The sequence below is a fragment of the Protopterus annectens genome, chromosome 4.part0, assembly GCF_019279795.1.
Source record: "Protopterus annectens isolate FY-2018-M chromosome 4.part0, PAN1.0, whole genome shotgun sequence".
Taxonomy (NCBI): domain Eukaryota; kingdom Metazoa; phylum Chordata; order Ceratodontiformes; family Protopteridae; genus Protopterus; species Protopterus annectens.
In genome coordinates this window covers 1,028,948,143-1,028,962,490 of record NC_056733.1, presented here as the reverse complement: position 1 = coordinate 1,028,962,490, position 14,348 = coordinate 1,028,948,143, and the positions used below count along the sequence as shown (strand labels likewise).

The 14,348-nt window shown below is 41.7% G+C and overlaps 1 protein-coding gene across 1 annotated transcript in view; it reads right to left on the bottom strand.

The window, feature by feature from the left end:
- RACK1 (receptor for activated C kinase 1) overlaps window positions 1-14,348 on the bottom strand; it is a 127,901-nt gene that overhangs the window by 60,521 nt on the left and 53,032 nt on the right. The gene's annotated exons all lie outside the window — the stretch shown is intronic.

Here is a 14,348-nt window from a genome sequence, read left to right as displayed (position 1 = left end):
CCAATGCCTATTGAATCTAGGTGGCTGTACCTGTAAGAAATCTGTAACAGTTTGCATAGATTTAGCTTTTTCCTCCATCTTTTTAAAGAACTTCTGCTTTTGTGCCAAACAAGCGTTCCTGGTTTAAAGGAGCATCTAGCAATTTTGCTTTGACATGGTCTGTCAAGATTTGTTCCTTCAGCCAAGCATGCCTTCTCAGTACAGACCCAGTGACAGCAGCCCTGCAAGATGCTTCTAAGGCATCAAAACCACCCTGCAAAATATGCTTACTAACTTGGTTTGCAGAATGCATCAACTCTAAATCTTTACTCTCTGCACAATCTGGAAGCAACATTTTCTGTTTAATTAGTTCCATGACATGCTGTACTTCAAACATGTGAAACTGGCAATTTTTAAGCCCTTATGGCAAGAGTTGGAGGCATATACCTTCTTACCCCATCTGTCTAAAGCTTTAGACTCCCTGTCCGAACGGGTAGGGTTTTTGGCTGTAGTGGCCTTAATACCTTTAGGTCCCTGGGAAATGGCCTCTGGATCCGCAGTGGGATTCTTAGAGAAATTTGAGTCAGGTACTCTAGGAGCTGGAGGCAAATATCAGGAGTAAGACTGGGCTCCATGAAGACATCTACAATATCTAAGACAGGTATAGCTAGAGGCCTGTGCTGAGGCAAGTCTAAAAATTCTGAGTCTCTTTTTAGACTGTGGGTAGTCCTGGCATTCCCAGTGGAAATGCTCTTAAGGTATGCAAGGTTTCACCAAAAGAAAAGTCCTCAGGAGGGGAGGCAGAGGGAATGGAATCCTCTGCATCTGAATCCTCATAGGTAGATAAGGGAATGTCCTGGTGATCAGAGTCATCGGACTCGCGGTCTGTAGAATCATATAGACCTTTGTCTTATAGAGGGGGAAGGCTGGCTTCCCCTAATTAAAGTTATAAGGTCTTCAGCCAGTCTAAGCATTTGTTTCCGTGGCACGGGAGCTTGAGCATGCACTTTGGTCATCTGTTTTCGAGGCATAGTGCGAACACTGGGCCTGAGAAACTGTGTAGTTTTAGTCAAAAACGAAGATGTCGGTTTAATACGAACATCGGAAGGTTGGAATACACCCTCAGAAGCCAGTGCCTGCACAGTGCCTCCAGACCCATCCAAGGTAGAGACATCCGCAGGTTCCATACTCTAAGCAACTCGCGGCATACCGGACGCCGAATGGGTCTCAGCAGAGACCTGCTAATCGGGTCATCAGGGGCTGCGAAGGCACCTCACTGAGTACCAGCCTATGCGTTCTGTCCCAGACTTTACCCCTTACGTTTTTTCGGAAGATTGGTAGTCGGGTGGCTTATCGACGCCATTTCGGAATACGGAGAAAGAGCGCAAAAGAATTTAGCGACAGATAGCCAGACAACGAATAGTTCGGGCGTTAAGGCACAAAACAGACAGCGAGCAATATTGTGGTCTGGGCTTAAACAGGTGACGCAGTAAGAATGAAAATCTATGAGGTATTTGCTTTCCACAGGCAAGACCATTGTTAACTTTACTGACATCGGTTAGAGCAAGTAAAAAGGATCCCCAACTGGGTACTTCACTTTAGAAGACTTCAGGCTTGAAACTCGAAAAACAAAAATTTCAGGTTGCGGCCGACCGGCACTTGCGAACTGCTTCGGGCACCCGCACAGCAAGAAAAGTTGATGTAATGGCATCCACTGCATGTTTTATACCCTTGACGTCCTGACGTCAGAAGAGGAGACACCACCTGACGCAGAAATCTCAAGACTCTGGTATTCAGGCCGACTAAGGGCTACCTGCAGGCAGACAACCCAAGTGTGATGACTGCAACAGTGAAAAACGAAGAACATCTACCAGTTGCCTTGTTCTCATTTGTACCCAAGAGATACCAAAAACTTAGTGCTAACCAAAGCCACCCCCCCTTTCAGGCACAGTAGGTCTTGCTTCTAGGCGTCAACATCTAAAAATCTCAGTTAGGAGTTCCAATTCAAGTTATAGATAGGAGAGGCCAGGAACACAGGATCATAGGAAGTTACTAGGCTAATGGCCCTAAGGCCCTTACAAGCCTAGCCAAGATCTACCCTTACTTCCGCAAATCAGCACTTACTGCCCCTGTCCAAGAGGGGCACAGGTGGAACCCCTGGGGTGAATTTGCTGTTAACTATCGAATCATCCAGATTGCGGTTGAAGAGGGCCAATGAGGTGTTCTGTTTGACATGAAGTGGGAGTCCATTCCAAAGGTGTGGTAACCTCAGAAATCTGTCCCTCCAGCAGGTTCTATTAATGTCACATACCATGTTACGATCTTTAGAGAGAGTAACGCGCATACCATTTCACTTGCGGATATGTAGCATTTCCAATAAAAACACAGACAGAGACCACCTTACATGTAATGCAGAGATAGCCTCGGAGCAGTCTGTAAGGAAAAAAAAAACAGGAATAAAGTGAGTAATTTCAGACTATCCACATAGGACAGATGCTGAAGATGTTGAATTTTCCTTGTGAGGAACCTTTGCGGTCTATCCAATTGCTGCAGGTGCTTGGAAAGATACATACCAAAAGGGGCGTTGTACACAATTATTGGCCTGATGAGGGAAGAGTACAGGGAGGTTATAACAGCATGGGGGTGGGGGAGGAAATCTTGTGAGCCAACACCCCGGTCCCAAATACCCATAAGGAAGGCAGGTAGGAAACAGGATTACAGCAGTGACTATACTAACATCTACAATTACATGGAGTTGGCATAACTGCATTCTTTGTGCAAGTCACTGATGCAAATAATTTTAGGAGTGAATCCGTGTTTTTTTTCCTTCACGTCTCTTCAGTGTCTAGCTAGTATTCTTGTATAGAAAAGCAACATACCTGCTCACAGATGATGCAAATCTTGCCCCAACTCCAAGCATTTTAGTTGGCTGATATCATCCATGTAAACTAGACAGACAGCGATAGGTGTAGTAACGAGCAGTGAAAAGCTGCTTTAAGACCTACTGCTGTTGTAATGCAATGAGCAAGTAAACTCTTTGTGTAAACTCTTTGTGGGATTTGTTTACAACCCTCAGTGTAAGTTTTTTGAAAACACCTCAGAAACACTATTTACAGAATAGGTTCTCAGAGTACTTACCTGAAAATCGACTGAAACAGGCAAGACATCAGTCTATAGACAAATACGCATGACTACAGCAAGACAGATCGGGTTTCTCCATCCCTACTAACCGAAGTTCAGACAGGCAAACATGTCCACGGTCTAAAGTTAATGCAAGGCAGGAGGAGACAGCTTGAAGGCAGCCCTCCGATCTGCTTGGTACCCCAAAGCAGATACCTAGAAGAAATAGGTCATACCCACCCCAGATAGCCGGGCTGAAGAAACTAGACAGACACTGCAGACTGGCAGGCTGCTTTTACTCACGCACCTGAGCAACCTGGCAGATTCATGAACAGATACTGAACTGGAATGACAGACTGCTGCTGGACAAGATAAGAATCATACCAAAGGGCACATACAGTTTCTAACGAGGAATGGCTGACAAACTGGACAATGACAACTTAGGGCTAGGCAATTTAGGTCACCGATCTGTTCAGCGATCCTCCTCTTAGCAAATGGCAGGAAAGAATGAAAGACTGAGCTTTTTCTAAAGAGGAACACATGGAAACCCTGGCGTGTAGTAGTCACACCAGGAAGTTACATTTGGCTTTTTCAGGTTCTGTGAAAGGTTTCTGGAAATGGTGCAGTATAAATGCATATTTTTAGGCATCTTCTTGGGACTGTGCTTGGAGTACACAGTCCCCTAAATATGGGTAAATGTACAGGACCTGCAATGGGCTATCAGTGCAGCCAGACATTTGGTGAAAACCCTTGGGACACAAGGCAAGATGGATAACTGTCACCCCCTGCCAGGAATCGCTACAGTGATGATGCAATGAAAAGGTGTGCTAACATGAAGTGACACACGAAGTACAAGGGACAATACTGAAAGGATCATAACTACCATGAAATGGGATGCATCCCTTAGCTCCAGCCGGACCAAGTAAAAGGGACAATACTGAAAGGATCACAAATACCATGAAATGGGATGCAATACTGAAAGGATCATAAATACCATGAAATGGGATACATCCCTTAGATCCAGTCACCTTGTAAAGTTTTGGAGACTAAACATTTCTAAGAAATTGACACAAGTGTCCACAAAATGTATAAACCTACTTGCACACTTTAAAAATATAAGCATGTAAAAGACAGACTACAAAAGAAATAAGTGCCCATATGCTCAGAAACAGCCTCTGAGTTTCTACATGAATTGTTTTTCAGACGGCATTTGAAGTTTCATCACAGCAGCTTTAACATTCAAACAGTACCAGACATCTGTGCATGTAATAGCTCTTCGTAAACAGCAAAGGATCATTTACAAAACTTTTGTATCCACATACTTTTTTTTTTGACAACTAAATGCAGTAAATTTAGTTAAGTCTTACGAAGCAAAACAGTAAAATGCCAACAGCACACCAACTTCCTAGTTAACTATTACAGGCATACAAGACTCCTTAAAATATTACACACAACTTCCAATATGAGGCAGTAGAGTATAAGAATTTTACTTCTGATACATAACCCAAAAGTTCTTCCTCAAAGACTGCCAGTGTCTCGGGAACACCGCAATGGTACAGCCCTCCAGCAAAAACCTCCGTGATGCCTTGAAATTTCACTAATTTTCCCCTGTACTCTCAGCAAGTGTAGGCAATATCTAGGGTAACCAAGACAATGCAACAGTCAACATGACATGAAAAAAAGCTTGCTAGGATCAATTATCCTAAACTATAGAAAAGGTGGGATGAATACTAAGACATCCAAAGCTTAACCTTTAGTTAACACATTCCACAAGCCAATACTAAAATGAGCCCACAGCACTCAGTGGGTCATGGATATAAACGGGTAGGACAAAGTACATTTATAGGAGGACACTAGATTGCAAAAGGCAGTCAAAGGTCCTACACTGTCCAGAAAGCTACAGATAAACTGGTGTATGCCTGTGTTGGTATTTATGGAGAGAGAGATGGTGGACATACTGATGACGCAATGAAAAGGTGCGCAACATTAACAAGCTACAATCACACTATGTATAAGGGAACTAAACTGGGCTGCATAATGTGGCCAGTACTAGAGGATACTACTACCCCAGCCAAGACAAATGCATGTAACCAGAAGCTCTAGAGCCCAAGTAGACAAAGCTCCCAAGAAGCCAATACATGGACACTGGTAGATGGGGAAGAATGAGTGTGGTAGACACCTGCTCTCCCCATACTGAGGGTATGGAGCACAGCTGTGTCTACTCGCCACAGATACGAATTTTACAATATGAATTTCACAAGTCTTCACTGCTGCAGTAACTTAACTTTATGGCAAATTTACAGAAGTGCCCTAAAGACGCATGCAGTCATACCACAGACCTGTAGAGAACTTCCAGATATGGGAGTGTTGAGATCAGTTCAAGGTACAAGTACAGTTTCCACATATGAAGCCTTACTAAACCACCACCAGTATGCAAGATTTAAGGCAGCACATAATTCTAAGGCATTTTCCTGCTGTGGAGTATAGCCCCTCTAATGTTATGTTGGGATAAAGTGGACCTTGTCTTTAGGCAGGAAGATTTTCTACTGTTCAGTGTCCAGGAAAGCACTTAGAACAATACCTTCCCTGCAGGGTTCAGATATGGCTTTGGAATGTTGAGAGAGAGAGAGAGAGAGACCAAGCTGCCTGAAACATGCCAATGTAAACTAAGGTCTTCTGATAGAGTCTACCTGGAACAAGCACTTATCCATATAAGGGCAGGTATGAAAGCCCCTTCCCTCCACAAGAGGCAATTACTAGAACTATGTATTTGGAGAAAAAAAAAAAAAAAAAAGAGTGGAACAAACTAAACAGGTAAGGTGTTGAAATGGTAGCAAGCTCCCCTGCTTCAAACCTTCAAAGCCTAGTGCAGCTTTACTAGAAGGGGTCACATATTTAAGGTGACAGCAAAGGTTTCAGGGTATTAGGCTTTGTAGGGTAATGTTTTTGAACTTTGATCAAGGCTAAAACAGATCTAGTAGATTCATACAATCTAACCTTTTGCCAGTTGCCTTCCTTTCTTGTCACAACCAACAATGAATAAAATCTGTGGCTTACTCCCCCAACCTGGTATATTTTTTGGCTTCCTGTCCTCACACATACTCCCACCACCCTGGTACCCTGTGTGGCTTGTCTTCACTTACTCCCCCATCAAAGTACCATTTGTGGCTTCCTGCCCTCGCAATGCCTACAGCAAAGCTGGAATTGAAACTTGCCCCTTGGGGAAAGGTGGAATACCAAAAGAGTTTGGTCTGTTTAGCAAACTAGGAGATGCAAGACATACATTTGTGCACAAGGTTAAGCTCATCAGACAAGGAATCTGAAATATTTGAATCCTCTGAGGCAGTGTCAATCCTACTTTTTATGATAAACCCTGGACACCTCTGGAATTTCCAATGCTTTTTAACCAGTCAGAATACATGTTCTGACAAGGCAGTTGCAGGAAGGTTGGAGTAAGGATTTCTAGTGGCCCATCAGCTTTTTAAGACCATTTCCTAGTAGGAGCTTCGTAGAGGCTTTGCTTTGTGGGCAGATGCCAAGGACTTAGTCCAGGAGGTGGTTCGGGGGGGAATGGCTCTAAGCAGCCATTACCCTTCCCTGCCAGACATCGGCTGCACAAACCATCAGAAGATTGAGCCAGTCAATATCACAAGAGTGTTAGTGTGGGAGGGCATTTCTACAGCAAACAGCCTCCAGGATGAGCCTTGGCCATGTCACTCAAGGACTGCAAATGTCCTTTCCAGATCCTTGTCACCAGCTCTATGGAAACCCTGAGACTCAATCAGGTTGGTTTTCCTTTCTTTCAGAGCATTTACTAATGTAACCAGACATACTTAAAGCTATATAGTCCTAAAGAAATTTAGCTCTATGGATTCAGCTTGGGTTAAAACTGCACAACAGTCAGTGACCACATGACTGTGGGATGGACTACAATATACAGACTGTGGGATTAGTTTATAACCTTCACTGCAATTACTTCCCTCCACGCCCAAACACCTCAGCATCACTACCCTTCCAGAACACATAAGGTTCCTCAATACGGTACTCAACTAAAATCCCTTGAAAGAGACAAACACACCAGACTGACACTGCTCTGTACAGCATGCAAATGCACATGACTGCAACAAGGGAAGACCAGATTTGAGTAACCAAAGACCCTCGTGTACTAAAACAACTGGAAAGGGGGACTGTCAACACCAGATATAGCCTAGCAAGTAAAACTCTGAACAAAGCTAACCATCCTGCAGGTTGTAGTCCCAGAAAGAACTGAAGCATTGAATACTACATACTGCTTTGATCTGTACCTCCCAAGCATCAGCAGTCCCCACTGATATCAAAGCATCACTCCAGCATTCCCGCCCCCACTAGCCTCTTTAAATGTCAGGAAGACATCAAATACCTCTAGCCTCTTTAAATGTCAGGAAGACATCAAATACCTCACAGCTCATGCTGCACAGTGCACCCCACACACTGTACTGAGCTACACAGCACATGCTGCACAGTGCACCCCACACACTGTACTGAGCTACACAGCGCATGCTGCACAGTGCACCCCACACACTGTACTGAGCTACACAGCGCATGCTGCACAGCACCCCACACACAGTACTGAGCTACACAGTACATGCTCTACAGTGCACAGTGCTGAGCTACAGTGCATGTTTACATCCTGTTCAGACTGTAATCTCAGGAGCAGAGCAAGTGGAGATTCTTCACTCCTGCAGAGATGAGGAATTTGAGCCATCTGAAATCATTCCTACAAAAGTGCAGTTGAATTACAAAATACAACTTTAGAAAACAAACCTACCATAACAGTAGATGTTTGAACAGACCATTGCTGCAGTAACCTTAAGCAATAAGGCACATCCTACCAAGGATCAGGCCAGAAAGCTTTCCAAGCTCTTATGTTCCATAAGCCAGCGGTGTGCACAAGGGATAGAGAGAACAAAAAAAGTGGTTAGATGCCAAGCATTTCAGAACTTTGTCTAAGCAGAGACTACAGTGCTGGCAGTCAGAACATAAAAGTAATCCCACACCATGCCAAAAATACAGCAGAAACTGGGGTGGGCAGCCACTGCAACAGTGTTCTATTCAAACAGCTACTGTTATGGTATGTTTACTGGCTTGTACTACATTCATCACGGGATCACTCCTGCAGTAGCGCTAACTATATGGGACGAACAGCTTACTGAGCAGAGGAAGATAAATTGGAATCCATGATTCTAAGGAGAATGCTCCTAGCAAAGCTTGCTCTAGACCTAGAAAAAGGAATCTAGTTTGTAATGCTTGGTAAAGGTGTGCACAAAATGACCAAGTTGATGCCTCTAGTGCATTCCTAAAGTCTAACCCTTTCCCAAAAAAGGACAAGTAGCTAGGATTCTATTAAAACAAACCGTGACTTTGCATGAAAGCAACTGTTATGGTGAAAACAAAGCTGTAGACTAGGAAAACATTTTTAAATTGTTTAGATATAGGTTGTCCTTTGTTCCCTTCATGAGAGACCAACAGCTGTAATCAGAAATCCTGAAGGATTTTGTGTTGTCAATGCAAACAGGTGCTCTTGGCCAACCAAAGCATGAAGAATCCTCTTCGCCAGTTTAGGCACAGGAAAGATAATGAAGTTATTCATACCTAAAAGGCTAAAATCATCATGGAAGTACAGGTCTAGTTTATAAAAGATCCTCATACATCAACAGCTAAGTACCCAAGAATCTAGGAGCAACAGCAGCTTACAGTAAACTCTAAAGTGAGCTTAGGCACAGAGGAAGAACTTGGTCTTGAAGTCACCCTATCTTTGTGAAAAATGAGAATGACTGGCCATAAGAGCTTGCAACTCAATATTCATCTAGCATAAATAAAAGCAATAAGTAACGCTGTTTTCCAGGATAACAGTCATGCGAACAAGTTCAAAAGGAAACTTTACAACTTTTTCGGAAACAAAATTAAGATCACAAGCTGATTGCTACCTAAGGGATGGATATGCAACACCTTTTTCAAACACTGTAGGATCCAAGGACAGAAAAACAAATAGCCAAAAAAGACAATATTGCAGACCATTAGAGATCAGACCGTAACTCACAAGTACTGAAGAATCACAGGAGTCTGAACCTTAAACGGATTCAAGTTAGCAGACTGGCACCAACTACAAAATCTTTTCTATGTACAAAAGTTGTTTTTCTATAGCAGGGTTTTGTCTCCTGAATACCTGCTGCCCTACTACACATTCAGGAAAAAAGGTGTCTAAACAGTATTAAAATATCACCAGGCAGTCACTTAGATGAACATTATTTGGATTAGACAACCCCCCCCACCCCCAAGTGAGCAAGTCCATTGTGTGAGGAATCTTGTGGTAACTTCCCTTGGCCAAAGGGGAGCCACCACTACCTATGGAGTCTGAAGAATCTTAAGAACTCTGTTTATCATACGAAAGAAAGGCATACAGAAGCCTTCCAAGTCCATGAGGAAGAATGCCTCTGCTTTCCAGGCTAGCTTGCAGAGTGTTCTGGAACAAGACTTCTTTACGCAGAGTGGAAATGTATCCCACTAGAGGAAATCCTCCTGGGTATGAGAAGTGTTGTGGTTCTGCTCAGCCAGAGTGCCACAAAGGTTTTGTTCCAACAGAATGTATATAGCTTCAACAGAACAAAGAAATAGATTAGCTGTGACTGAGAACTAGCAATCTGAAAGGGGGTAGATCCAGGTTTCTCTACCACAAGACTGTGGTATTGTGATTACTAACAGAGGGCCTGGAGTCCAAAGACTGCTTGGACCTGAAGTCTCAACCATTATTTCCTTAATATTTATGCATTTAAACTTTTTTGTTTATTCCACAGACCCTGCACTTTCACTCCCTTGGAAACAGCATCCGAAGCATCTGTTGAGGCTGGCATGCAAAAGGGAAGACTTTGGCTGAAACTTTAACAAATTCCAGCATTGGAATTAAGAAAAGAGGGTGCTTATGTAGAAGCCCAACCAGACTTTGTATAAGCGTGATTCAGTGGTTTAGAGAGTATGGCCAAATGAAACTACAGAATAGTTGAAGCCAAACCTAAAATTGAGAGCAAGTCTCAAGCAGGTGCCACCAAAGTCTAGTCTAACGAAAAAAAGGTTCCTTACTACTATCCACTTTGTCTTGAGAACTAATGAGATGACTTTGTTCTTTTTACTTGAAACACCAGGAGAAAGTTTTCTTAACCAAGGCAGAAATATTGGCAAGGTGTGAAAGAATAGGCACAAAACAAGGTTACTCACCTAAATAAGGGAAAAATCTGAATGCCCTGCAGCCTGCAATAGGCAATTACAAGAGCCAGACACTTTTGTAAGCACACGTGGATGTAGATAATCTGAAGTGTAAAATGGTAAAATTAAAACACAGACCTGACAGAGCAAAAGGTTTGAAATTGTTGATAATGTGACCGAAATAAAATTCAAAATTACCAGAAAAATGGAAATAAATGTCCCAGAGAAAGCATTTTGATCATTTAAAGTATGACATGAAAGTTTACACGAGAAAGGTCCAGGACAGGTCTCCAGGTTCTCAACAGAAAATTTCTTGAATAAAAATCTTTTCAAGTTGATATTGGGGAACCAGTTTTATCCCCCCCCCCCCCCCGATACAGCATCTGATTAAAATTCAAGAGGGAATAGGCAAACAAGGTAGTCACTGCCAGAAGTAACCCTTCAGAATGATTCTAGAAATCCATTTTAGGTTTTTACTTTCCCTTCACACCAGCCAACCTCAACACTAGGATAGATTTACAGTGATTTCAGAGTGGGGAGGGGGAAATCAATATCTGTTCATTGGTCAGAATATGTTAACGGTTGTCTTTGGTACTGGTAAGATACTTTCTTTCGAGCCTTGGTGCCATTTTCTTAAACTTTGCAAAAACCTTCCTGTGTACAGGTCTGCTTTCTAATAGGGAAACCTGAACTAAAAAGCTTTTGTTGTACTTTGTACAGGAAGGCTGAAGTATCTGGGTATCCCTATGAATTGAGTTTCACCTTATAAAGCTTTTAAGGACTTCTGTACAGGAAGGAACACCAATTCAGAAAAGCATACAGTTTGTTTTTAATATCCTCTGACAGACAGACTGTAACCAAGCAAACATTAAAACAGAGCCAGCGATAACAGCCCTAGAAGCATCTGCAGTGCCATAAGAACCTTTCCAAAGAATTACCAGAGAGATAGCAAATACTGTGGACCGCACAAGTTTTAGTATCTGAGAGAGCAGCAATTAAATTCCTTAAATTAAAAGCAAGCCAGCAAAGATTGGTGCATCTGGCAATGTTTTCTGCACTGCCCTTCAAAATTGTAATCAGGAAGTGTTCTGGATAAGTTTGGTAGTTTGTTGGAAAGAAAGCAGCTGGCAGATTAAAGTTTAGTTGAGGAGGACTTTGACAAGGACATTACTGCAGGAACATTCGAGACTGGGACGCTTTAAAAATAGAAGTGCAGATTTCCAAAAACGCATCCAAGACTAGGAAATTGGCAAACATGTGCAGGTTGAAAAACTCCACCTGTAACAAATCAAAACATCTTGAGATTCAGACGTTTTGCAACCACTGGAAAAAAAAAAAACTCCCCCATCAGCAATTAAACCACCATTTTTCAGAATGGGAATCTGCAGATCAGCTGCTGAAGTCAGCACTTCCTAATACAAGTGTACTCTTCAATGACAAAATTCTGAAATATGGCACCCTAGCCAGTTTTCATAGTATCCCTCATGCATACCAGTGGCTATGGCATGTGAAGGGATCCCTAAAGCTTTGGAAAGCTGGGCAGGTAGTCTGATCCTTGATAGGACGTCCTATACTGCTTAAGGCTACTGCAACAGTGCAATGAACACAAGTTCAACTGCTTTTTAAAAGGGATAAAGTTATACCCATGAATCAAAAATTGGCAGTGGCTATTAAGAGGTCATTTAAAACTGTCAATGGTGTAAATGTTCTGTTGCAATTTATTCCCTGGCAACATACAATGTGACAGAATCACAGTACAAGGATGTGTGCTGCTTGAAAAACACCAGATAATTATGAACACTGGATGTTAGCAGCCCATAAAGAAACCCAACTATACAAATCAGTCACTGAATGAACCAAATCTAGATGCAAACTGTTTGCCATTTAGTCATAGCATGAATAAGTAGCAAGAACTTATAAGCCAGTAGAATCTTAGAAAAAGTGATGACATAGATGTGCTCAAGTACAACAAAATACACAGATAAATCACAAGTTTTTACATTTACACGCAACAGACTAGTAGGTACATTAAGTGATATTTACATGATCAAAAACATTAGAAGCAAAAACTGCACGGACACTTCTACCCAAACCATTTAACACATTTCCTTGAAACAGCCTCTGAACTTCCATTAGTAGTCAGGTGGCATCAGCAGCAGCATTCATTTAAATGGATCAGTAAATGGTTGGTAAGAACTGAAGATCAGAACACAAGTCAGCAGCATTCATTTAAATGGATCAGTAAATGGTTGGCAAGAACCGAAGATCAGAACACAAGTCAGCAGCATTCATTTAAACGAATCAGTAAATGGTTGGTAAGAACTCAGCAGCATTCATTTAAATGGATCAGTAAATGGTTGGTAAGAACTGAAGATCAGAACACAAGTCAGCAGCATTCATTTAAATGAATCAGTAAATGGTTGGTAAGAACTCATCAGCAGCATTCATTTAAACGAATCAGTAAATGGTTGGTAAGAACTCATCAGCAGCATTCATTTAAACGAATCAGTAAATGGTTGGTAAGAACTCATCAGCAGCATTCATTTAAATGGATCAGTAAATGGTTGGTAAGAACTGAAGATCAGAACACAAGTCAGCAGCATTCATTTAAATGAATCAGTAAATGGTTGGTAAGAACTCATCAGCAGCATTCATTTAAATGAATCAGTAAATGGTTGGTAAGAACTGAAGATCAGAACACAAGTCAGCAGCATTCATTTAAATGAATCAGTAAATGGTTGGTAAGAACTGAAGATCAGAACACAAGTCAGCAGCATTCATTTAAATGAATCAGTAAATGGTTGGTAAGAACTGAAGATCAGAACACAAGTCAGCAGCATTCATTTAAATGAATCAGTAAATGGTTGGTAAGAGATGAAGATCAGAACACAAGTCAGCAGCATTCATTTAAATGAATCAGTAAATGGTTGGTAAGAACTGAAGATCAGAACACAAGTCAGCAGCATTCATTTAAATGAATCAGTAAATGGTTGGTAAGAACTGAAGATCAGAACACAAGTCAGCAGCATTCATTTAAATGAATCAGTAAATGGTTGGTAAGAGATGAAGATCAGAACACAAGTCAGCAGCATTCATTTAAATGAATCAGTAAATGGTTGGTAAGAACTGAAGATCAGAACACAAGTCAGCAGCATTCATTTAAATGAATCAGTAAATGGTTGGCAAGAACTGAAGATCAGAACTCAAGGCAACAGTATCAAACTACACAGATGTTTACATTACCAAATGACTAATTCTATAAATAAAAATCTCACCATGCTCCAAAGAAAATGAAACTTGCTCCCTAATCTGACCCTTGAACCTCAGGACACATGCTCCAACAAGACTCTGAAAAAAGGCAAAGATGTACTACCGAAAACTGATCAATGATTTATTATTGGGACATTCACAGAGTATCTACTTAGCTGTAAGGAACAAAACTATTCTTAAAAGCTATCAGACTCTACACTTCATAGGTGTCCCAGTTACAGCTGTATGGAATTCCTCTAGAGCCATCTTCTATAATGAGCCTTTCCCTAGATCCTCCACACCCTTCACACTTTATAATCTGTACAGAAGTTACTGATGTAAGACAGCCCATCAAAAGGATTAACCTGCCAAACCAGTCAACACATTCCCTACACCCACAAATAAAGCTCACACAAGTCTACAAACACAGAGAATTCACCTACAAGGCACTTTAAGATCCTTCTTCAAAGCATTTAATTTTTTATTATAAAGGGCTAACCTTTACATTGGCTACCTTAGTCACACCTGCAAAACCTGCACCAGAAAGAGGCCTCTTGCGTAAAAGGTGGCCAAAAGTCACCAAGTACATCAGGAGTGCATTTTACACTAATGGCTTATTGCCACATCCATCCCTGATGTTATGACAGCTTCTACAGCTCAAGTCAAGCATCACAAGTGCTCAACTAAAATAGTTATTCCAACCCCATCTCAAAAAATCACCAAACAGCACCTGTGCTTTTGGATGTGTACAATACCACACA